At 41.0% G+C, this 22,109-nt stretch overlaps 1 protein-coding gene across 1 annotated transcript in view; it reads left to right on the top strand.

The window, feature by feature from the left end:
• LOC100446878 (pleckstrin homology domain-containing family A member 8-like) overlaps window positions 1-22,109 on the top strand; it is a 42,880-nt gene that overhangs the window by 726 nt on the left and 20,045 nt on the right. Inside the window, exon 2 of the mRNA XM_063712128.1 lies at window positions 5,722-5,816. The gene's annotated coding sequence lies outside the window, so the exon portion shown is untranslated. The remainder of the gene's footprint in view (window positions 1-5,721; window positions 5,817-22,109) is intronic.

Here is a 22,109-nt window from a genome sequence, read left to right as displayed (position 1 = left end):
TCAGGTTGTTCAATTTTGACTTCTCAAAAGGGCTAGAAGGTATATTTTAAATCTGGGTTATATGTGTTATTGTCTACTCGTTGAAATTTTTTATATTTTTTCCACTGAAGTGCTAGGGTTATCACAATAACACTAAATCTACTGTGCATGTTTTTTCTTCCACATGCTTTTTTTGAGATGGTCTCGCTCTGTTGCCGAGGTGGGGCTTCAGTAACTAGAACTACAAGCGGAGCACACCACCATGTGGGGCTTATTCTTAAATTTTTTGTAGAGATGGGTGTCTCACTATGTTGCCCAGGCTGGTTTCGAACTCCTGGCCTCCAGCAATCCTTGCACCTCAGTTTCCTAACTTATTTTTAATGTTCTCTCTGAAAGAAAGAAAACATTGGGACCAATCATAAGTGGGAAAATAGCCATGAATATATACATGAAAATACATGGTGAAATTACTTTTAAGAAAATATCTGGGAAACACTATACTTGCTTCTTGAGGTACTTTTGTTGAATAAACAGAATTATTTTTAGTATAAAGAGACAACAATACAGTACTCTGAAGATAGGAGAAAAAAATGATGGGAGAAGAAAGATGAGAAGAGATTGTTTCCGTTCACTGAACACTCTCCCCTGAGCTTGTGAAACTCACTAAAAGTAGAAACTTCAAAAGTGTTTTGGTTACATGATCAATTTTTACAATTTTCTTTTAACAAATTTTTGTGTAGTACTTTTTATGTGCTAGGAAAAGTTTTACATGTTTTATAAGCATCCAGTCATTCAACCCTCGTAACAACCCTAGAAAGTGTTACCATTTTTCTTCAGGTGTGAGGCAACTTGAGCAACTTGTCCAAAATCACACAGGGAATAAATAGCCGAGCCAGGATTGAAACCTGAACAGCTTGTTTTAGAATCAGTGCTCATAGCCGCTTCATAAACCACCCCCAGAGACATGTCCCAATCCATTTTTTTTTTCAGATCACTTTTTCCCCCACCAATTCTAAATTCAAAGTCTTATCAACTCCCTGCCATAGTTCTTTCACCAAATGTTCTCTCTTTTTGTTGTTGTTGTTTTTGTTTTGTTTTGTTTTCTTTTGAGACAGAGTCGCGCTCTGTCACCCATGCTGGAGTGCGGTGGCTCGATCTCGGCTCACTACAAGCTCCACCTCCCAGGTTCATGCCATTCTCCTGCCTCAGTGTCCCGAGTAGCTGGGACTACAGGCGCCCACCACCACGCCCGGCTAACTTTTTGTATTTTTAGTAGAGACGGGGTTTCACCGTGTTAGCCAGGATGGTCTAGATCTCCCGACCTCGTGATCCGCCCGCCTCTGCCTCCCAAAGTGCTGGGATTATAGGTGTGAGCCACCGCGCCGGCCTTGTTCTCATTTTTACGGACTAAGACTTTGGTCAAAGTTACTTTGTAGTTAGAAAATTATCGTAGTTGACTTTGCAACAAGTTTTAATTAGTCATTTAGAATTCTTCACAGATTTTTAAGAGTTTACATTTTTCTTCCTTGATAAATGTTGCAGTGAAACATTGTTGGCCTTATATGTAAAGGTAACTGTTGCTAGAAGGGAACTGAATTGTTTACTTAGTTAGCTGTGAGTCTATTATTAGTAAATTCCATTCTTTCCTCTACTCCATTTTATTTCCTACCACTTCTCTTATGCATTTTTTTTCAATTGAGCAAGATATGCCTCAAAAATAAGATAATAGGCCTATGTAAGAACCACACATTTACCCCTGAAGAATTATCATCCATACAATAATAATTTGTGAAATAAAATATTCTTAATATATAGCCAGGTTATTTGTATTTGCAAAGCTTTTTCAAGTCAGGAATCACAGTACAATTATTTTCTCATTCATTCATGTGATTAAATACAACGTTTGGCCACCAGGATATTCTTTCTCTGCCCGTCCTGTAAAAGTTGTTGCTTTTCTAGCTTTGGGCTTTGGGTCTCTTTTCTTCTCATCTTTCTCTATAGAACTCATTCAGTCCTGTAACTTTACTATCTAGTCCAGGCAGGGTCAGCTTCATGGACATTCAAACAGTGTGTTCACAGAGAGCCCTACGCGCTTATGGGCCTAACGCTTGGGATTTAAGTGTTCTGTGGTTAATGCCCATCAATGATAGACTAGATAAAGAAAATGTGGTACATGTACACCATACTATGCAGCCACAAAAAGGAATGAGATCATGTCCTTTGCAGAGACATGGATGGAGCTGGAAGACATTATCCTCAGCAAACTAACACAGGAACAGAAAACCAAACACCACATGTTCTCACTCATAAGCGGGAGCTGAACAAAGAGAACACAGGAACACAGGGAGGGGAACAACACACACTGTCGGGCGGTGGGGTGGGGGCAGGGAGGGCATCAGGATAAATAGCTAATGCATGTGGGGCTTAATACCTAGGTGATGAGTTGGTAGGTGCAGCAAACTACCATGACACACGTTTACCTATGTAACAAACCTACTCATCCTGCACATGTATCCCAGAACTTAAAATAATTTTTTAAAAAAGGTTCTGTGGTTGCCATCCTGAAATTCTTTTCTTTTCTTCTTCTACTTTTATTTTAGGTTCTGGGGGTACATGTGCAGTTTTGTTATGGGTAAATTGTATGTTGCTGAGATTTGGTGTATGAATGATCCTGTCACCCAGGTATTGAGTGTAGTACCCAATAGATAGCTTTCCAACCCACCCCGCTCCCACTCTCCCCCCTTAAGCAGTCTCCAGTGTCTACTGTCTCCATCTTTGTATCCATGTGTATTAAATGTTTAGCTCCTACTTACAAGTGGTGATGTGCAGTATTTGGTTTTTCTGTCCCTGCATTAATCTGCTTAGGATAATGGCCTCCAGCTGCATCCATGTTGCTGCAAAGGACATGATTTGGTTCTTTTCTATGGCTGCATGGTATTTCATGATATATATATATACACATATACATATATATATTTATATATCACATTTCCTTTATCTAGTCCACCATTGATGAGTGTCTTGGTTGATTCCATGTCTTTGCTGTTGTGAATAGTGCTGTGGTGAACGTACCAGTGCATGTTCATCTTTTTAGTAGAATGATTTATTTTTCTTTGGGTATATACCCAGTAGTGGGATTGCTGGGTTGAATGGTAGTTTTGAGTTCTTTGAAAAATCTCCAAACTGCTTTCCATAGTGGCTGAACTAATTTACATTCCCACCAGCAGTGTATAAGCATTACTTTTTCTCCACAACCTCAGCAGCATCTGTTGTTTTTGACTTTTTAGTAATGTCCATTCTGACTGGTATGAGATGGTATCTCATTGCAGTTTTGATTTGCATTTCTCTAATGATTAGTGATGATGAGCATTTTTTTGGTATATTTGTTGGCCACGTGTATATCTTCTTTTGAGAAGTGTCCGTTGATTTCCTTTTCCCATGTTTTAATGGGATTGTTTCTTTTTTGTCTGTTGAATTAAGTTCCTTACAGATTCTAGATATTAGACCTTTGACTGGTGCATAGTTTGTAAATAATTTCTCCCATTCTGTAAATTATCTATATACTCTGTTGATAGTTTCTTTTGCCATGCCAAAGCTCTTTAGTAGGTCCCACTTGTCAATTTTTGTTTTTGTTGCCATTGTTTTCTGGGACTTAGTCATAAATACTTTGTCAAGACCAATGTCCAGTATGGTACTTTCTAGGTTTTCTTCCAGGGTTTTTATTGTTTTAGGTCTTACATTTAAGTCTTGAATCTGTCTTGAGTTAACTTTTTTATGTGGCGAAAGGAAATGGTCCAGTTTCAACTTTCCGCGTATGACTAGCCAGTTATCCCAGCACCATTTATTGAACAGGGAGTGCTTTCCTCATTGTTTGTTATTATTGACTTTTCAAAGATCAGGTGATTGTATATATGTGGCTTCATTTTTGGGTTCTGTATCCTATTCCATTGGTCTATATGTCTGTTTTTGTGCACATCATGCTCTTTTGGTTACTATAGCCTTTGGTTTGAAGTCAGGCAGTGTGATGTTCTTTGTTCTTTGTTCTAGCTTTGTTATTTTATTTTATTTTATTTTATTTTATTTGAGATGGAGTCTCACTCTGTTGCCCAGGCTGGAGTGCAGTGGCTTGATCTCGGCTCACTGCAACGTCCACCTCCTGGGTTCAAGCCATTCTCCTGCCTCAGCCTTCCAAGTAGCCGGGACTACAGGTGCATGCCACAACACCCAGCTGATTTTTATATTTTTAGTAGAGATAGTATTTCACCATGTTGGCCAGGCTGGTCTCGAACTCCTGGGTTCAAGTGATCCACCTGCCTCAGCCTCCCAAAGTGCTGGGATTACAGGTGTGAGCCACTGTACCCAGCCCAGCTTTGTTATTTTTGCTTCAGATTGCTTTGGTGATTCGGGCTCTTTTTGGTTTCATATGAATTTTAGAACACTTTTTTCTAATTCTGTGAAAAATAGCTGATAGATTGACAGGAATAGGATTTAATCTATAAATTGCTTTGGGCAGTATGGCCATTTTAACAATATTGATTATTTCTATCCATTAGCATGGAATGCTTTTCCCTTAGTTTGTGTCATCTCTGATTTCTTGCTGCAGTGTTTTGTAATTCTCATTGCAGAGATCTTTCACCTCCTTGGTAAGCTCTATTCTTTGGTATTGTATCCTTTTCTTTTAGTAGTTACTGTAAACGGGATTCCTTTCTCTCTTTTTTGTTCTTTTTCTTTTCTTTTTTTTTTTTTTTGAGATGGGGTCTCACTCTGTCACCTAGGCTGGAGTGCAGTGACAAAATCACAGCTTACTGTAGCCTTGACCTCCCAGGCTCAAGCTTTCCTCCTGTCTCAGCCTCCTGAGTAGCCGGGACTACAGCCACATGTCACCATGCTTTGGTAATATTTGTTTTATTTTTTATAAAGAGGGTCTGCCTGTGTTGCCCAGGCTGGTCTTGAACTCCTGGGCTCAAGAGATCCTCCTGCCTCAGCCTCCCAAAGTGCTGGGATTACAGGCTTGAGTCATGTGCCCAGCCAGGATTGTGTTCTTGATTCGGCTCTCAGGTTGGCTGTTATTAGTATATAGAAATGCTGCTGATTTTTGTACATTGATTTTGTATCCTGAAACTTTTCTAAAGTTATTTATCATCAGTTCTAGGATCCTTCTGGCAGAGTCTATGGGGTTTTCTAGGTATAGAATCAATCATCTGCAAAGAGAAATAGTTCCATTCTCTCTCTTCCTATTTAGATGCCTTTTATTTCTTTCTCTTGCCTGATTGCTCTGCCTAGGACTTTCAGTACTATGTTGAATAGAAGCAGTAAGAGTGAGCATCTTTGTCTTGTTCCAGTTCTCAACAGAATGCATCCAGCTTTTTGCCTGTTCAATATGATGTTGGCAGTGAGTTTGTCATATATAGCTTTTATTATTTTGAGATATGTTCTTTTGATATGTAATTTGCTGAGGGTTTTTAATATGAAGCGATGCTGAATTTTACTGAAAGCCTTTTCTGCATGTATTGAGATGATCATGTGGTTTTTGTTTTTAATTCTGTTTGTGTGGTGAATCGCATTTATTGATTTGTGTTTGTTGAACCAACCTTGCATCCCGGGAGTAAAGCCAACTTGATGATGGTAAATTAACTTTAATGTGCTACTGGATTCAGGGATGACTGGCTTTTAAGACTTGCTTGTCAGAGAGTTCACTCTCATGGTGCTTCTTAACAGGAGCCTCTGTTTCTTCCTGCAAAGGCCTCTCCACAGGCTGCTCGAGTGTCCTCATGGCATGGTGCAATGCAGCAGAGTAGATGAGATGGAAGCCAGAATGTCCTTTATGACCTTGCCTTGTAAGTCACAAATTGTCTTTTCTGCTATTGGTTACATGTATCAGTCTGCTGTATAAACTGTAGGAGGGGATGATGCAAGAGCATGAATACTAGAGGCGGGGACCACTGGGAGCATCTTGGAGGCTGGCTGCCACACATTTCCACTATCTGTGTTCTGAATCATACTGCCATCATTCTTCATTCAGTTGTTTATTCATTCAACAAATATTGGCCAGGCGATAATCCCAGCACTTTGGGAGGCCGAGGTGGGTGGCTTGCCTGAGCTTAGGAGTTCAAGAACAGCCTGGGCAACATGGTGGACCCTATCTCTACTAAAAATACAGAAATTAGCTTGGCGTAGTAGCGTGCGCCTGTAATCCCAGCTACTCAGGAGGCTGAGGCAGGAGAATCACTTAAACCAGGGAGGTGGAGGTTGCAGTGAGCCAGGATCACGCCACTGGACTCCAGCCTGGGTGACAGAGTGAGACTCTGCCTCCAAAAAACAAACAACAAAAAACCCTCAAATATTTACTGAGAACTGTATGCTGGCCACTTTCGTGGATGTTGGGGATTCAGTAGTTAAAATGAAAACAGACCACTTTGCTGTCCTCATGACCTTCCATTCTAGTGAATAGAGACAAGTAAATAAGTATATGTCAGGAGATGACAGGTACTAGTGAGAAAAATGAAGCAGGGCCAGAATGATAGAGAATGATGACTGAGGAAGGACCTTGTGTGGGGTGGTCAGGGAAAGCCTCTGATAAGCTGACATTTTAGCAGAGATCTGAAAGAAGTAAGGGAACAAGATATGTAAGTACCCACGGGAATAGGGTTTTAAGAAGAGAGAAATACAAAGGCCAGAGCCTTGAGGACACTCATGCTTAGTGTCTTCAAGAAGAGCAGAGAGGCCATGGTGACTGTGGTATAGTGTCTTAGTTCACTTTGTGTTGCTATAACAGAATACCACAGACTGGATAATTTGTGGTAAACAAATGTATTAACTAATATTTCTGGAGATTGCAAAGTCCAAGATCAAGGGACTCACATCTGGAGAGGGCCTTCTTGCTGCCATCCCATGCTGGAAGGTGAAGGTCAAAATAAGGTAAAGCTTGAGATGGTACTGAACTCATCCTTTTATAATAAACTCACTCTCGGCCAGGCACAGTGGCTCATGCCACCTGGGAGGCCGAGTCGGGTAGATCACAAGGTCAGGGGTTCAAGAACAGCCTAGCCAAGATAATGAAACCCCATCTCTACTAAAAATACAAAAAATTAGCTGGGCAAGGTGGCAGGCGCCTGTAATCCCAGCTACTTGGGAGACTGAGGCAGGAGAATCGCTTGAACTTGGAGGGCGGAGGTTGCAGTGAGCAGAGATCACGCCACTGCACTCCAGCCTGGGTGACAGAGTGAGACTCCATCTGAAAAATAAAATAATAATAATAATAATAATAAACTCATCCTCAAGATAACGACGTTAATCCATTAATGAGGGTGGTGCCCATGACTCAGACACCTCTCATTAAGGTCCTGACACTACTGCACTGTGGACCAAGATTTCAACATATGACTTTGGAGGACACACTCAAACCATAGTGCATACTGGTGGAGGAGGAGAGTGGTAGGAGATGGGGTCAAGGTTGGTGAGAAAGAGGGAGTGCTACAAATCACTTTGGGCCACGTGGGGCAACAGAAGGACTGGTGCTTTTACTCTAAATCACATGGAAATCATATTTGAAATAGATGGGTGGCATTATTTAACTGATATTTTAAAAGGATCTTTCTGACTGCTTTATGAAAAATGGACTGTAGAATAGCAAATGTAGTCACAGAGAGACCAGTTGAGAAACTAGTTGTATAATATAGTGAAGAGATTGGCTGGGCGCAGTGGCTCATGCCTGTAATCCCAACACTTTGGGAGGCCAAGGTGGGCAGATCAGCTGAGGTCAGGAGTTCGAGACCAGCCTGGCCAACCTGGCGAAACCCCATCTCTGCTAAAAATACAAAAATTAGCCGGGTGTGGTGGTGCATGCCTGTAATCCCAGCTACTCGGGAGGCTGAGACAGGAGAATGGCTTGAACCTGGGAGTCAGAGATTGCAGTGAGCTGAGATCGTGCCATTGCACTCCAGCCTGGGCAACAGAGCAAGACTCTGTCTCAAAAAAAAAAAAGATATATATATATATATATATATATATAGTCTATTCAGAAATATATCCAGAATATATATATGTATAGTCTATTCAGAAATATATCCAGAATATATATATGGATATATATATTCTGAATATATATATATCGATATATATATTCTGAATATATATATGGATATATATATTCTGAATATATATATGGATATATATATTCTGAATATATATATATGGATATATATATTCTGAATATATATATATGGATATATATATTCTGAATATATATATATGGATATATATATTCTGAATATATATATGGTCTATTGAATACATACATGTGTATACATATATGGTGTGAATACATATATGGTCTATTCAGAACATATATATATATATATATATATATATATATATGGAGTCTATTCAGAAATATATCCAGAATATATATATATATAGTGAAGAAATGATTGCAGTGAACTGGGTAGTAATGGTGGATGTGGATTATGTGTTTTTGAGGTAGATCTGAAAACAGTTTCTAATGTAGTGAATTTGGGTATGGGAGAAAAAAGAAAGTCAAGGATGACTCTAAGGTTTTAACTTGAGTTATGAGAATGGAGTTGCTGTGTCTGAGATGTGAAAGACTACAGGAAAGCAAGGGGGTGGAGAAGTAGTGTATTTTTTTTGGACCTGTAAGTTTGAATGTAATATTAGACATCTATGTGGAGATGTCCAGTAGGCGTGAATCTGGAATTTGGAGGAGAGCTTTGCACTAGACATATAAACTTAGGACTGAATAAGATTGCTTGGAAAATGAGTTTCTACAAAGGGATGATGTCTGAGGATTGAGGATTGCGCCCTAGGACACTTTTCTTCAACATACGCATGGGAAAAATGAGAAATAATCAGCACAGGAGGCTAAACAGGAGTGGGCAGTCAGCAATGGGGAACAACAGGAAAGGGTGAGGTTGTAGAATCCAAGTTAAAATTTTTTTCACAAAAGGAGGAAATATCTCCTGTGCCAAATGAATCTGATTGGGTGGCTTTGTAAAAACTAGCTATTTAGCAATTTTTCTGTAGCTGGAACAGTTTTCTTTCTTTTTTTTTTTTTTTTTTTTGAGAAGGAGTCTCGCTCTTGTTACCCGGGCTGGGGTGCAGTGGCACGATCTCAGCTCACTGCAACCTCTGCTTCCCGGATTCAAGTGATTCTCATGCCTCAGCCTCCCGAGTAGCTGGGATTACAGATGCATGCCGCCACACCTGGCTAACTTTTGTATTTTTAGTAGAGACGGGGTTTCACCATGTTGATCAGGCTGGTCTTGAACTCCTGACCTCAGGTGATCCACCTGCCTCGGCCTCCCCAAAGAGCTGGGATCACAGGCATGAGCCACTACACCTGGCTAGAACAGTTTCATTTGAGATAGAAGAGAATCAGCCATTGGATTTTGTGATGGGAATTTATTGGTGACCACAATAGTTTCAGAGGAGGGAACGAAAGTCTAGAATGGCTTCACAGGAGAATGAAAGAAGAGGAAGTGGTCATAGTGACCATAGACAACCCTTTGATGCCACCTGCAACTCCTTGAGACCCATGAATGCTAGACTTCTCTCCATCTCCACTTGAATGCTAATAGGCAACTAAAATTTAACAGATTGAAAATTGACCTCCTGATTTTCCTCCCAGACCCTGGGCTACCCATAACCTCCATCTCAGATAATCAAAACTCCATCCTTCTTATTGCTCAGGCCCAAAACTCTGGAGTCAGCATTAACTCCTCTATTTCTTGTACACCCCGTATCCAATCTATCAGCAAAGCCTTTTTAGTCTATTCAGAAATATATCCAGAATTATATCACTGTGCCCAACCTTCACTACCAATGTCTCATCTGTGACATCATCCTCTGTCACTTGGATTATATTCCTATCTGGTTTCCCTGCTTCCACCTCTGTCCCCTACATAGTCCACCCACGACATAGCAGCCAAAATAATGCTTTTATTTTGTTTGTTTGTTTTTTGGCAAAGTAATGCTTTTAAACCATAAGGCAGATCATATCTCTCTTCTCTAACTACCAGCAGCTCCCCATTCTAGCTAAAGTCTTCACAAAGCCATCCTGTTTAAATTGCAAAATCTCTAGAGTCACTCTGTGTGGTTGTGCAAGATGTTTATTCTGCAAAATGCCTGGTCCAGGGGGATCAAATGAGGGCTAGCTGAGGCTCTGCTTGCCAAGCCACGTCGCTTGGTATAAGGCTCTGTCTGTATAAATTTCCCAAACAGGTTGTCAGCAACCCTGGACACCTCTACATCTGTACTCCTTATCCCTCCTACTTTACTTTCTTTTTTCCTTACCTTGTAGCCCCCTTTTACATATTATAGAATTTGGTTCCTTATTCTGTTTCTTGTCTGTCTTCACCAACTAAAAGATAAACTCCGTGAGAGCAGTGCTTTTGTCTTTTATTCATTACCATGTCTCCAGCATCTAAAACAGTGCCTGGCACATAGTAGATACTCAATAAATATTTGAATTGAGTTTTTCTGTAGAGTAGTGGAGAAATGCAGTGGTAGATAGAAAAATAAATGGGGGTCAAGAGAGGGAAAGCCTTCTAATGTGGGACAGAGAAGGAGACGTTGCTGTTCTGATGTCTTTGGGTCAGTGAACGTGATGAGTTCCAGCACACCCTGGAGATGTGGGCTATGAAAATCAGGCTAAAACTTCCATCACAAGAACCACAGGGAAGGTAGAACATATGGTTACAGATGTAGGTATATTTATTTTGAAAGCTTTAAAACATATAGAAAAGTTGAAAGAATAGTATAACAGATACCTGTACATCTATCACTAAGCTTCAACAATTGTGAATATTTTCCTATATTTGATTTATCTGTTTGTCTCTGTGTGTATATTTTACTGAACCATGTCATTGTTGCAGACATCATAATACTTCATCCCTACATAAATAATATATTCATACAGAGGATATTTAACAATATTTCCCTCAGATCGACTAATATCAATTCATATTCAATTCTCCCCAACTGTCTTAGTCTTGTATGGCTGTTCTTCATACAAGCACCCAATCACATTTCACACACTGCAATTGGTTATGCTCCTGAACTTTGTTCCCCATGACTTTGACCTTTTCAAGAGAACAAGATAGCTGTGGGTGATATTCTTCCTCTAATGGTGTTGTGCAATATCCAGTATTTTCTGTAATCTGGACATTAGGCAAAGGCTAAATTAGATTCAAGTAAAACATTTTTGGCAAGAGACTGTCACAGAAGATGCTGTGTACTTCATGTTGCATTATGTAAGAGGTGTACACTGGCTGGTTGTCCCACCATCATTGGTGCTCTGTTTGATCACTAGGTTATATGGGGAATGCTAGATCTTTCCATTGGGTTGAGACTCCAGTCTGGGCAGTCTGATCCCAGGGTCTGTGCCTCTAACCACTGTGCTATATTGCCTCTCTGTGTAAGAGCACAGGGGTCAAGAACCAAGGGCACACATACAAGCCACAAGGCTAGGATTCAAATGTGGAATCTTCCCCCCAACAAAAAAGCTAATTGTTCCTCTTACTACCTAAAAATGTCTTATCAGTTTAGGGTCTTAAGAAAGGATTTTTGGAACTTGCTGTACCTTCCCAGTGAAAGCAAACACCTTCTTCTAAAATTCTCTATTTATTGGGAAGGAGAAAAATATATTTATCAGCTTAAGAGCTGGGTAGCAAATACCAGGGACTGGGCTTATTTGTTCCAATAAAGAGATAACTCAGATTGCAGCTGATTTTTGTTTCTATTTTGATTCATTATCATTCCCCAAGATCCATCTTGCTTATGCATAAAACAATGAGTAAATGAAATGGGAAAGTGGGCTTTGATGTGGGCATTAATCTCTGATTCTATGATAACCTGGGTTCTGAGGAGAGAGGGTTCTAATGTTGGGAAAGCAGAAACTTGAGATTAGAGTTCTTTTTTTGAAGGAGGTGGGGAATTAGGCCAGATGACCTATAGCCCTGCTCAAAAATGAACTAATACAGATAATTTTTTGGTTAGCAAATTTTCTGAGTTAAGTGTTCTTGTTTTTGTTTTGTTAGGGAAGATGGGCAAACAAATCCACTTGAAGATTTTAGAAAAAAAAGTGAATAAAGTGCCCTTTTCCATGGCAATCTCCTGAGTCCGGATGTGTACCTTCTTGCTGTGGTACGAGGATCATTGAAAAAATTAGGATTAGAGCTACCCACATTGCTGGATTAGATTAGAACCACAGCATGAGGGCAACTGGGTTAGTGGACAGGATAATTTTCTTAAAAAAAAGAAACTTGATTATTTGGGCTTGTGAAGTTGAGCAGAGGCCACAGCTTTGCCTGTAGCTTGTCCTCAATTGCTATGCAGGATGGAAAACATCAAAGACCCGCAAAATATCCACATGCTCAGTTCAATATTATGGAATCTGAGTCATTGCTGGGGTTAGGGGTGGGAGGTGAGGACAGGTGGGGAGGGGATTTATAACACAACCTCAAAGTTATTTTGATTATAATTCCATTTTTAAAATATATGATACTTTAAAAAGCAAGGTATCAGGGAAAATATGACATGAGAATCTCACACTCACATAAAGATTAGAAATAACCCCTGCAGGCCGGGCGCGGTGGCTCATGCCTGTAATCCCAGCACTTTGGGAGGTCGAGGTGGGCGGATCATGAGGTCAAGAGATCGAGACCATCCTGGCCAACATGGTGAAACCCCGCCTCTACTAAAAATACAAAAAAAATTAGCTGGGCATGGTGGCGCATGCCTGTAGTCCCAGCTACTCAGGAGGCTGAGGCAGGAGAATTGCTTGAACCTGGGAGGCGGAGGCTGCAGTAAGCTGAGATCGTGCCACTGCTCTCCAGCCTGCCTGGTGACAGAATGAGATTCCATCTCAAAAAAAAAAAAAAAAGAAATAACCCCTGCAATGATTAGGGCAGTGGTTTCAACATGTGGGCAAACCACATCATGGCCAGATTCCCCATGGCACTTCACTGACTTGCCATATAGTCTTCATTTTCACTAGTATTTAATTCACATATCTCCTTTTATAGAGCATTGCTAGGTATTTTTTATACTTGACAAAGGAGCATATTTTCATGACCATATTTAACTCAGAATTACCTAAGCCCTCTTGGCACCTTTTATCTCATTTACTGAGATTGTATGGCCTGCAAATCTGAAAATATCTACTATCTGACTCTTGCCAAAAAAAGTTTGCCAACCCCTGGGTTATACTGTACCTTCCCTTGGCTTAATTTTTAGAAGATATATTATACACTGGAGATGGAGCGGTTTCAGCTTGTAAACCATATGTGAAATTATTACTTATAAAGAATCACTTTATGTGTTGATTTTCACTCATTATTTTCCGAAATTGCGTATTTTTTCCCTATAGATTATCATGGAAGAAGTCACAAAAGACTTCATAGACTTAGCAGGCAAGTCAAAGTGAGGGCTGTTTTGGACAAGAATTAAATGTCCTTTTTGGTTGAATCAGGAAAGTGAACAAAATCATGCTCAAGAATGGAGATGTGAGTCAACATTTGCTTTTTCTTCCCAAAGTGTCTGTAGGGCCCCTCAATATCTGGGAGCAAATGGGCCAAATACTTGGGTGTCTCTGCTTCTTTGGTGGCCTTGGGCACCCCTCAAGTTTGTTCTCACCCACCTGGGCAGTGTGCATTCAGGAGGATCTTGTCACCTTTCCTTGACTCACTTCCTGGTGTAGTCTCTGGTCAATGATGCCAATTTGCCTCCCTCCATGTGCTGTATTGGGCCAGCCCTCCTTCCGTGTGTTCCATTCTCTGTATCTTCCACAAACTTGTTTTCCTCCATGACAGTCTTGCTTGGAACCTGCTGCTGCAGTTCTGGGCTGCAGTCTTTAGGAGCTTTGAGACTCTTCATAGTGGACACATCCACCTCTCTGCCTTGGGGTTTTATTGGGGGCAGTATCTCCATGCAGACATCTCTGATTTGTTTTCATTGACACCCCTGCTTATGAATACACAAGGGTGTGGGATCAAAATTGCAGGTGATGCCCTCATTGCTGACCAGCATGGGGACCCCTGGCAGTCCTGGTGGAGGCAGTCGTGCAGGACAAGGATGGTTGGCTGTGGTGGGTGTCCAGCTGTGCAAGTGCAGGCTGAGGCCCCTGGCCTGCAGCTGCTACTCAGCTGCCCAGCCCCACGCCACATCCCGGTCCCTGAGCACCACCTTCCTTGGCAAAGTTGATGCCCTTGTTGGCCTGGGTCCCCATTCCACACAGCTGTGTGGGTCGGCATCTGTGAGACAGGAGACTGCGGGTAGACTGCGAGCACCTAGCTGAGAGCAGACTTAGCTGTGAACAGGAAGCTTTTTTTTTTTTCTTTTTAGATTGTGGTAAAAAAAAATAACATAAATTTACTATCTTAACCATTTCTGAATGGTTCAGTAATGTCACATATATTCACATTATTATGCAACAGATATCTTGAACATTTTCATCTTGCAAAACTGAAACTATGCACCCGTTGAACAACTCCCCATTCCCTCCTCCCCCGACTTCCATTCTGTTTTCTGTTCCTATGAGTTTTGCCTACTTTAGATAGCTCATCTGAGTGGAATCATACATGTTTGTCTTTTTGCGACTGGCTTAATTCACTTAGCATAATGTCCTCAAGGTCCAGAAGCTATCTTAGGAATTTCTGTTTTCTTAGTAGAATGGAAAATAAGATCATTAGCAGGAGAGAGCACATGGAAGAAGGTTTAAGTAGAAAGACGTGGAATATCTGTCTAGGACCACTGGAAAGCAAATGGACTAGGGAAATAGCCAAGGATTGCACCAAAATGTAAAGTGAAACCTGTCGGTGTAGTCATGTATTTTTTTCCAGACACATTCTGCACTTGTCAAGTAGGTAGACAGTTGTATATAACTAAGGTTGAGTTTGGCCAGGAGAGTTCAACAGAGGGAAACACTGGGAAGAAGTTGAAGGCATAAGCATGGGAATGCTTTTGCTGATGTATTATGGGATCCAAAAGTAGAAAAGTGAGAATACAAGTGAAAAAGACCAGTAAATTGCATATTCTGGTGGTGTGGAACTATTGGAATTGCTGGAGTTATTTCTCACCTGGATTACTGCTAAAACCTCTTTAGTAGTTTTCTTTCCCTTTCCAATACATTCTCCCTGCTATGGTCAGAATGATCCTCCTGACACAAAATTGATGGAATCGTTTCTTTTAAACTCTCCCAAGAGCTTCCATTGCACAGTAGATAGTAACCAAACTTTCTCGTGACTTGAGCACCTGTCTATATCCCAAGGTTTATTCTCAACCCTTCTTCAGCATCTTTAATACTTCCAGCATCTTCAGTTATTTAACAGCTTCTTCCCCTATCACACCTTCAAGACTTTGCATGTGCTTTTATATCTGCTTGGACGAATTATCTCCATCTTCGAACTTGACTTTTACTTATCCATTAGGTCTTAGCTTATAAATTTTACTTCATCCTGGAAGCTTTCCTCATTCTTCCTCAGTCTATATTGAATACCCCTAATACATACTTGCAGCACATCCTGTATTTTTCCATGCTAATATTTAATACACTTTAGCGTTAATGCCTACTTACTTTCATTTTAATTCTCTGTATTTTCTGTTGAGAAAAGTGACCCTGTTTGAATTTCTCACTCAATATATGAAGCACTTGAGAGTTTTCAGTGTTTGGTTTGGTTTTGTTTTCTGAGACATGTCTTGCTGTGTCACCCAGGCTAGAGTGCAATGGTGCAATCATAGTTCGCTGTAGTGTTGAACTCCTCCCAAGTAGCTAAGACTATAGGCATGAGCCACCATGCCTGGCTAATGTTTTTGTTTGTTTGTTTGTTTGTTTTTGTAGATATGGGATCTTCTGAAGTTGGCCAGGCTGGTCTTGAACTCCTGGCCTCAAGTGATCCTCCTGTCTTGACCTCCCAAAGCACTGGGATTATAGGCATGAGCCACCACACCCAGCCTGGTGGTGTTTTTTTGTTTGTTTTTTTTTTTGTTTTTAATATTAAAATCCTGGCAAATAGTAGGTACATTTTAAAAGTGATCCTGTTTCCTCTTGGAAACCCTTCTTCTCTGAGCTTCTGGAGCATCTCACTTATCTGATTTCCTCCATGCTCAATGGCCAGTTCTCCTCTACCAGATCTCTAGCCCTCTATTCTATCTCTTTGCTATTATTTATTTATTATATTATAAATCCCAAAGTGCTGGAATTACAGGCGCGAGCCACTGGGCCCAGCCTCTATTTTCTTTATGTTTGAAATTTTACAAAATAAAGAGGGGAAACAAATTCTCCAGTGTCTCTTTCTCTTCATCTTTTGTTCCCTTCTGTTCCCTTATTTTTTTTCTTAAAAAAAAAAAATTCATTGGCCTTCTTCCTTTGAGATAGCCATACCTGGCAGGGCCTGAAGAGCTGGGACCAAGAGGGCAGTCAGAGCTAAGGAAGTGGCTGTGGCTGAGGAGGGGATGGAGCCAGCTTCCAAGGTTGAGGAAGCAGTGGTAAGGTTAGAAGACTGATTACAGAGAGGAGTTATGAGCAAGTACATAAATAAGCTGCAAATATGGGAAGGCAGAAGGCCAGAATAAATTTTGTGATTTTGATTGGAACTGGAGATATTAGGGTGAAGTCATGGTACTTTAAAATATATACCTAGTTAGGTAGATATAGAGATAGATGTACATATGTTTGTGCATTATATGTTTTATATATATGTTGTTTATATCTGTGCATTTCCTACTTCAGTCCAATGAGAAGGTGTAATGGAAATAAAAACCTTGTAGCTATGACTACGTTTAGCACCCAGATCTTGGTTCCTAAATACCATTTGTTGCTAAAAGGAACTGGGTTCCTGGGAGAAATGGCTGGTTCCAGGACTGGGCAGAAAATGCACAAGAGGAGCCTGCAACATTTTCATAGGCCAGACAATAAGGAAGAGCTTAAAAAATGATGAAGGTGGGAGGCTGAGGCAGGAGGATCACCTGAGGCCAGGAGTTTTAGACTAGCGTGGATAACAGAGAAAGATGCCCCATCTCTACAAAAAATAAACAATAAATAAATTAGCTGGGTATGTTGGCATATACCTGTAGTCCTAGCTACTTGGGAGGCTGAGGCAGGAGGATCGCTTGAGTATAATATAGTAGAAGCCCATGAGTCCACACAGATATAAATGAATGAATGATGAATAGGGAAAAAGAGAAAAGTCTTTATTGCATTAGAATGCTAGTGATAAATATCACCACTTGGCAACTTCATGATAATGATGGATTCAAATACAGAACACTAATGGATGCTAAAACAAGTAGGTGAACGTTTATTGAGGAATGGGACATTTACATAGTGTCAAAGCTTTTCCCCCACAAAATAATGCATTACAACGGTAAAAATAATAACTTTATAGTGGAAGAATCTGAGAAACAACAAATCTGATATTAGTCAAAGTAACATCACTAGAAATGAGACAAAGTAACATCACATACTGTCTCATATGTCATACTGAGAAGAATATCAGCATAACTTCTGTCAGATTCCTATTATAAAGGCATAACCTGAATCTAATCATAAGGAAACAGAGAAACCCAAACTGAGGGGTCTTCTACAAAATAATTAGCCTGCTTTCTTGAAAAAAAAAGGTCTAGGTTGCAGAAGACAGGGAAAGACTGAGAAATTATTCCAGACTGAAGTAGATTAAAGAGATATGACAATTAAATGCAACCCATGATTCTAGATTGCATCCTGGACAAAAAGGAGAAAAAAACCTTCCTATCAGAAAATTAGTAAGATAATTGTAGAAATTGAATGGGATCTCTTAGATGAAAGGGTTATATCAGTATTAATTTCTTAGTTTAGATGGCTATCCTGTGGATTTGTAGGTGAACATGGGAACAATTAGGGAACATTGCATATTCTTGCGTCTTCTCTGTAATTTGGAATGTACCTTAAAATAAAAAGTAAAAACAAAAAAACCCAAAAGAAAAGGCTCCAGTGGACTATTGCCGCATTGAGCTCGATAAGCAGACTTCTTCACTTGGCCCTGCTGGCTCCTGCCTTCATCTCTTTTCACTCTTCTCTTGCTCTTACCTCTCCAGCCACCGTCGTCTTTCGCTTCTAGGAGCATGCCAAATGGGTTTCCATCTCACAGCTTTGGCATTCACCATTCCTGTTTCCTCAAAAGATTCCTCCTGGTCTTCACGAGCTCCCATTCCTTCTCATTCAGCTGTTGACTCAAATGGGTCACCTTAGGCTTTTTCTTTTTTTTCCACTGCATTTTGAGACTTACTTGTTTACCTGTTTGTTGCCTATCTTTGTTGAGTAAATCTAAGCAAGCTCACTGAGGGCAAGGACTTTGTCTGTTCAACCCAGCATCCCCAACAGCTAGAACAGTGCCTGGTGCATAATAGGGCTTAATAAGAAATGCTATTGGCCGGGCATGGTGGCTCACGCCTGTAATCCCAGCACTTTTGGAGGCTGAGGCAGGCGGATTACCTGAGATTGGGAGTTCAAGACCAGCCTGACCAACACGGAGAAACCCTGTCTATACTAAAAATACGAAAGATTTGCCGGCATGGTGGCACATGCCTGTAATCCCAGCTACTAGGGAGGCTGAGGCAGGAGAATCGCTTGAACTCGGGAGGCAGAGGTTGCGGTGAGCCGAGACGTGCCATTGCACTCCAACTTGGGCTATGACAGTGAAACTCTGTCTCAAAAAAAAAAAAAAAAAAAAGCTGTCTAGATGGCTTCAGAAACATTTGTTGAACTGATGAAATATTAAGCTTCTAAAGAAGTCTTTTAGTTTGCTCCTTGGAATTCTAGTCCTTTGACATGACCTGATTAAAAGAAAACAACAACCACCAAAAGAGAGAGAGAGAGAGAAGGAAATCGATGTGTGGCCAAATATAACTGGGAAATGCCCCCACCATATCCTCTCTTTGGGATTCACAAAGCCTCTCAGAAACCCTCCTGTAATGAATCCTGTTTGCCTGAATTTAGCAAAGCATTTCTTAAATTTATATGAACATGGAATTCTCTTTCCATTTAATTTCGGAATATGAAATATTAAATGCTATGCTAGGATCTTTCTAAAGTCCATGTTCGATAATAGAGGCTAAAAAACTCTACAATGTATATATATGTGTAAAAAATTTTTTTTAATCTTTTTTTTTTCTTTTTAGATAGTCTCACTTTGGAGTACAGTGGCACTATCTTGGTTCACTGCAACCTCCACCTCCCAGGTTCAAGCAATTCTCGTGCCTCAGCCTCCTGAGTAGCTGGGATTACAGGTGCACGCCACCACACCCAGCTAATTTTTGTATTTTCAGTAGAGATGGGGTTTTGCCATGTTGGCCAGGCTGGTCTTGAACTCCTAACCTCAAGTTATCCGCCTGCCTTGGCCTCCCACAGTGCTGGGATTACAGGCATGAGCCACCGCGCCTGGCCTTAAAAATCTGTAAACACATAGGAAGTTGTCTCATTTGACTGCACAATGCAGCCATGCATGGATGCCACATTGTGCTTACTGCAAAGTACTGTTACCGAGCAATAGGCTTGCTTCCTGATGCACACAGAAGCCAGTACTATGGCACCAATTTTTAAGAAAAGAAAAATCTTTATTGCAAGTTTGTCCGGCAAGGAGCCAGGAAGCAATGCTCAATCAAATCTGTCTCCCTGAGCTGGTTCTAGGGGCAGGTTTCATAGGCAGAGAGTAACTATGAGGGAGATAGGAAAACGCAAGGAGGCATGATCTGATTGGGTCATGCAACAAAATGGTGTTGGGTCCTTGGTTTTTAAGTTCCTACTGCAACAAAATAGGTTACCCCTTGCTTCTTAATTTGGTCCCCATTTCTTGATCCTGGTATCTACGTTCTGCACATGGTTGACTTTTTCATTCTGGCTGGCTCCAGGGCACAAATTGGGCACACTTGGTTCATCTGGCCATGCTCAGGTTACATGACTTGCAGCCTGGGAGTCCATTGCAACGGAGAAACCATTCATTATTTTGTTACTGGCAAAGTTGAACCAAATTGTACAGTGGGGCCACCTCTGCATTGACAATCAGATGTGTGATGTCCCTTCCCGCCGGGGACACTGTCTCTGACTGCTGTGGGGAAGGAGCCTGAGAGCGGGTTGTGGGTTCTAACCCTGCCGTTGAGTGCAGGAAAGAACTGTGCAGGCAATGGGGCTATTGTGTTTTCATTTCGATCCCAGAAATGAAAGCTCAGCTTAAAAAACATAATTATAATGGACTGTTTTTTTAAACCAATAGTTAGTTTTTCTCCTACTAATTTATGTAAGGTATGGTATTCCTAAACAATCATTAATGTATTGTTTTTATACTTTTGAATGACTTTTGAGAATGATTATTATCTTTCTATGTGTAGATTGTAATTATTACTAAGGGAGTTCATTTTAAATCCATGCTGTACCCATGTTTAGCCTGATTTGGTTTTACTAGCCCCTTGGTACTATCACAACTCCTCCATCCTCCAAGCAGAAGATTGACTATATTTTAAAACTGGGTGTGAGGCCAGGTGTAGTGGCTCATGCCTGTAATCCCAGCACTTTGGCAGGCCAAAGCGGGCGGATCACCTGAGGTCAGGAGTTCGACACCAGCCTGACCAACATGGAGAAACCCCATCTCTACTAAAAATACAAAATTAGCTGAGTGTGGTGGTGCATGCCTATAATCCCAGCTACACGGGAGGCTGAGGCAGGAGAATCTCTTGAACCCAGGAGGCGGCGGCTGCAGTGAGCCGAGATCGTGCCATTGCACTCCATCCTGGGCAACAAGAGTGAAACTCTGTCTCAAAAAAAAACTGGATGTGAAAGGAAGAAAGTCACATGGTTGCTTCTTCACAAGGAATCTGACGTAAATCTGCGTCCTTTCCCTCTTCTCTCCTGGCTGCACCTACCTGCACCTCCCTGCTACTCCTATGTCTCATACACAGAAAAAAGGCTTAGGATTTTTACGAAAGGTCTGGAAATTCCAGAAAAGGCTGCTAGCATCATAATATTTTTTCCCCTCTGTTCACTAAGTCAACAATTTAAACCCTGGTCCATCTCCAAATTCTCCCTCTTCTCAAATGCACCTTTGTTCCCTTTTTATTTTGAGAGAGTTTTTTTTTTTTTTTCTTAGACGGAGTCTTGCTCTGTCGCCAGGCTGGCATGCGGTGACACGATCTCGGCTCACTGCAACATCCACCTCCCGGGTTCAAGTGATTCTCCTGCCTCAGCCTCCCGTGTAGCTGCAACTACAGGCGCGTGCCACCACGCCCAGCTAATTTTTGTATTTTTAGTAGAGACGGGGTTTCACCATGTTGGCCGGGATGATCTCGATCTCTTGACATTGTGATCCACCTGCCTCAGCCTCCCAAAGTGCTGGGATTACAGGTGTGTGCTACCATGCTCGACCTTTTTCTTTTTTTTCTATCAGGACCTAGTCCAGACCTCAGAATTCACAGGAAGTTCAGGTGAGGGAAGGTTGTATGGGGCAGAGGTCTTCCTCACCTATATATTTTACCACCACTGGGGTAAATGTCAGTGGCCTTGTTTTCCACATAGGTGTAAAGCATCCATGTGGAAAGGCAATCATGGCCCCAGGGAACCACCTTGGATGGAAGGCAGATTCTGTCTTTCATGGCTACAGCTTCTCACAAAGGAAAGTCCATATATTTATACTCAGGATAGCAAACCTTCAGAGCCTCTTTCTTCCCCATATTCAGAGGCAGAAGAGAGGGCAGGAAGATAACTGACATGGTTTCTAAATGGCCACATTAAACAATATCCACCTTTGTGTATCAGGTTAGAAAAAAAGACTGATGAGTGGTAAGAGAAGAAAGTGGTTAAAAAGAAAGAATGAAGACAGAAAAAAAATTAAATGTCCTCATAGATGTCTCAGACCAAATACAGTATTACAGGTAATACTTGTACAAACTTTCTAAACCTGGGAATACATACACTCAAACACATGGACACATGTAATATATAATACAAATAAATATCAATTTATTTTATTGGGGTGAGTGGGTCCCGAGAAGAAATATGGAAGGATGATCACTTATAGGTTTCCATTTTTCAAAGGCCAGCAAGCAGTCCAGGGATACCATAGAGACAGCATTTCTGAATCTAAACAGAG

Source organism: Pongo abelii, chromosome 10 (genome assembly GCF_028885655.2).
Source record: "Pongo abelii isolate AG06213 chromosome 10, NHGRI_mPonAbe1-v2.0_pri, whole genome shotgun sequence".
NCBI lineage: Eukaryota > Metazoa > Chordata > Mammalia > Primates > Hominidae > Pongo > Pongo abelii.
Note: the sequence above shows the minus strand (reverse complement) of the source record. Positions and strands in the feature narration are given on the sequence as shown.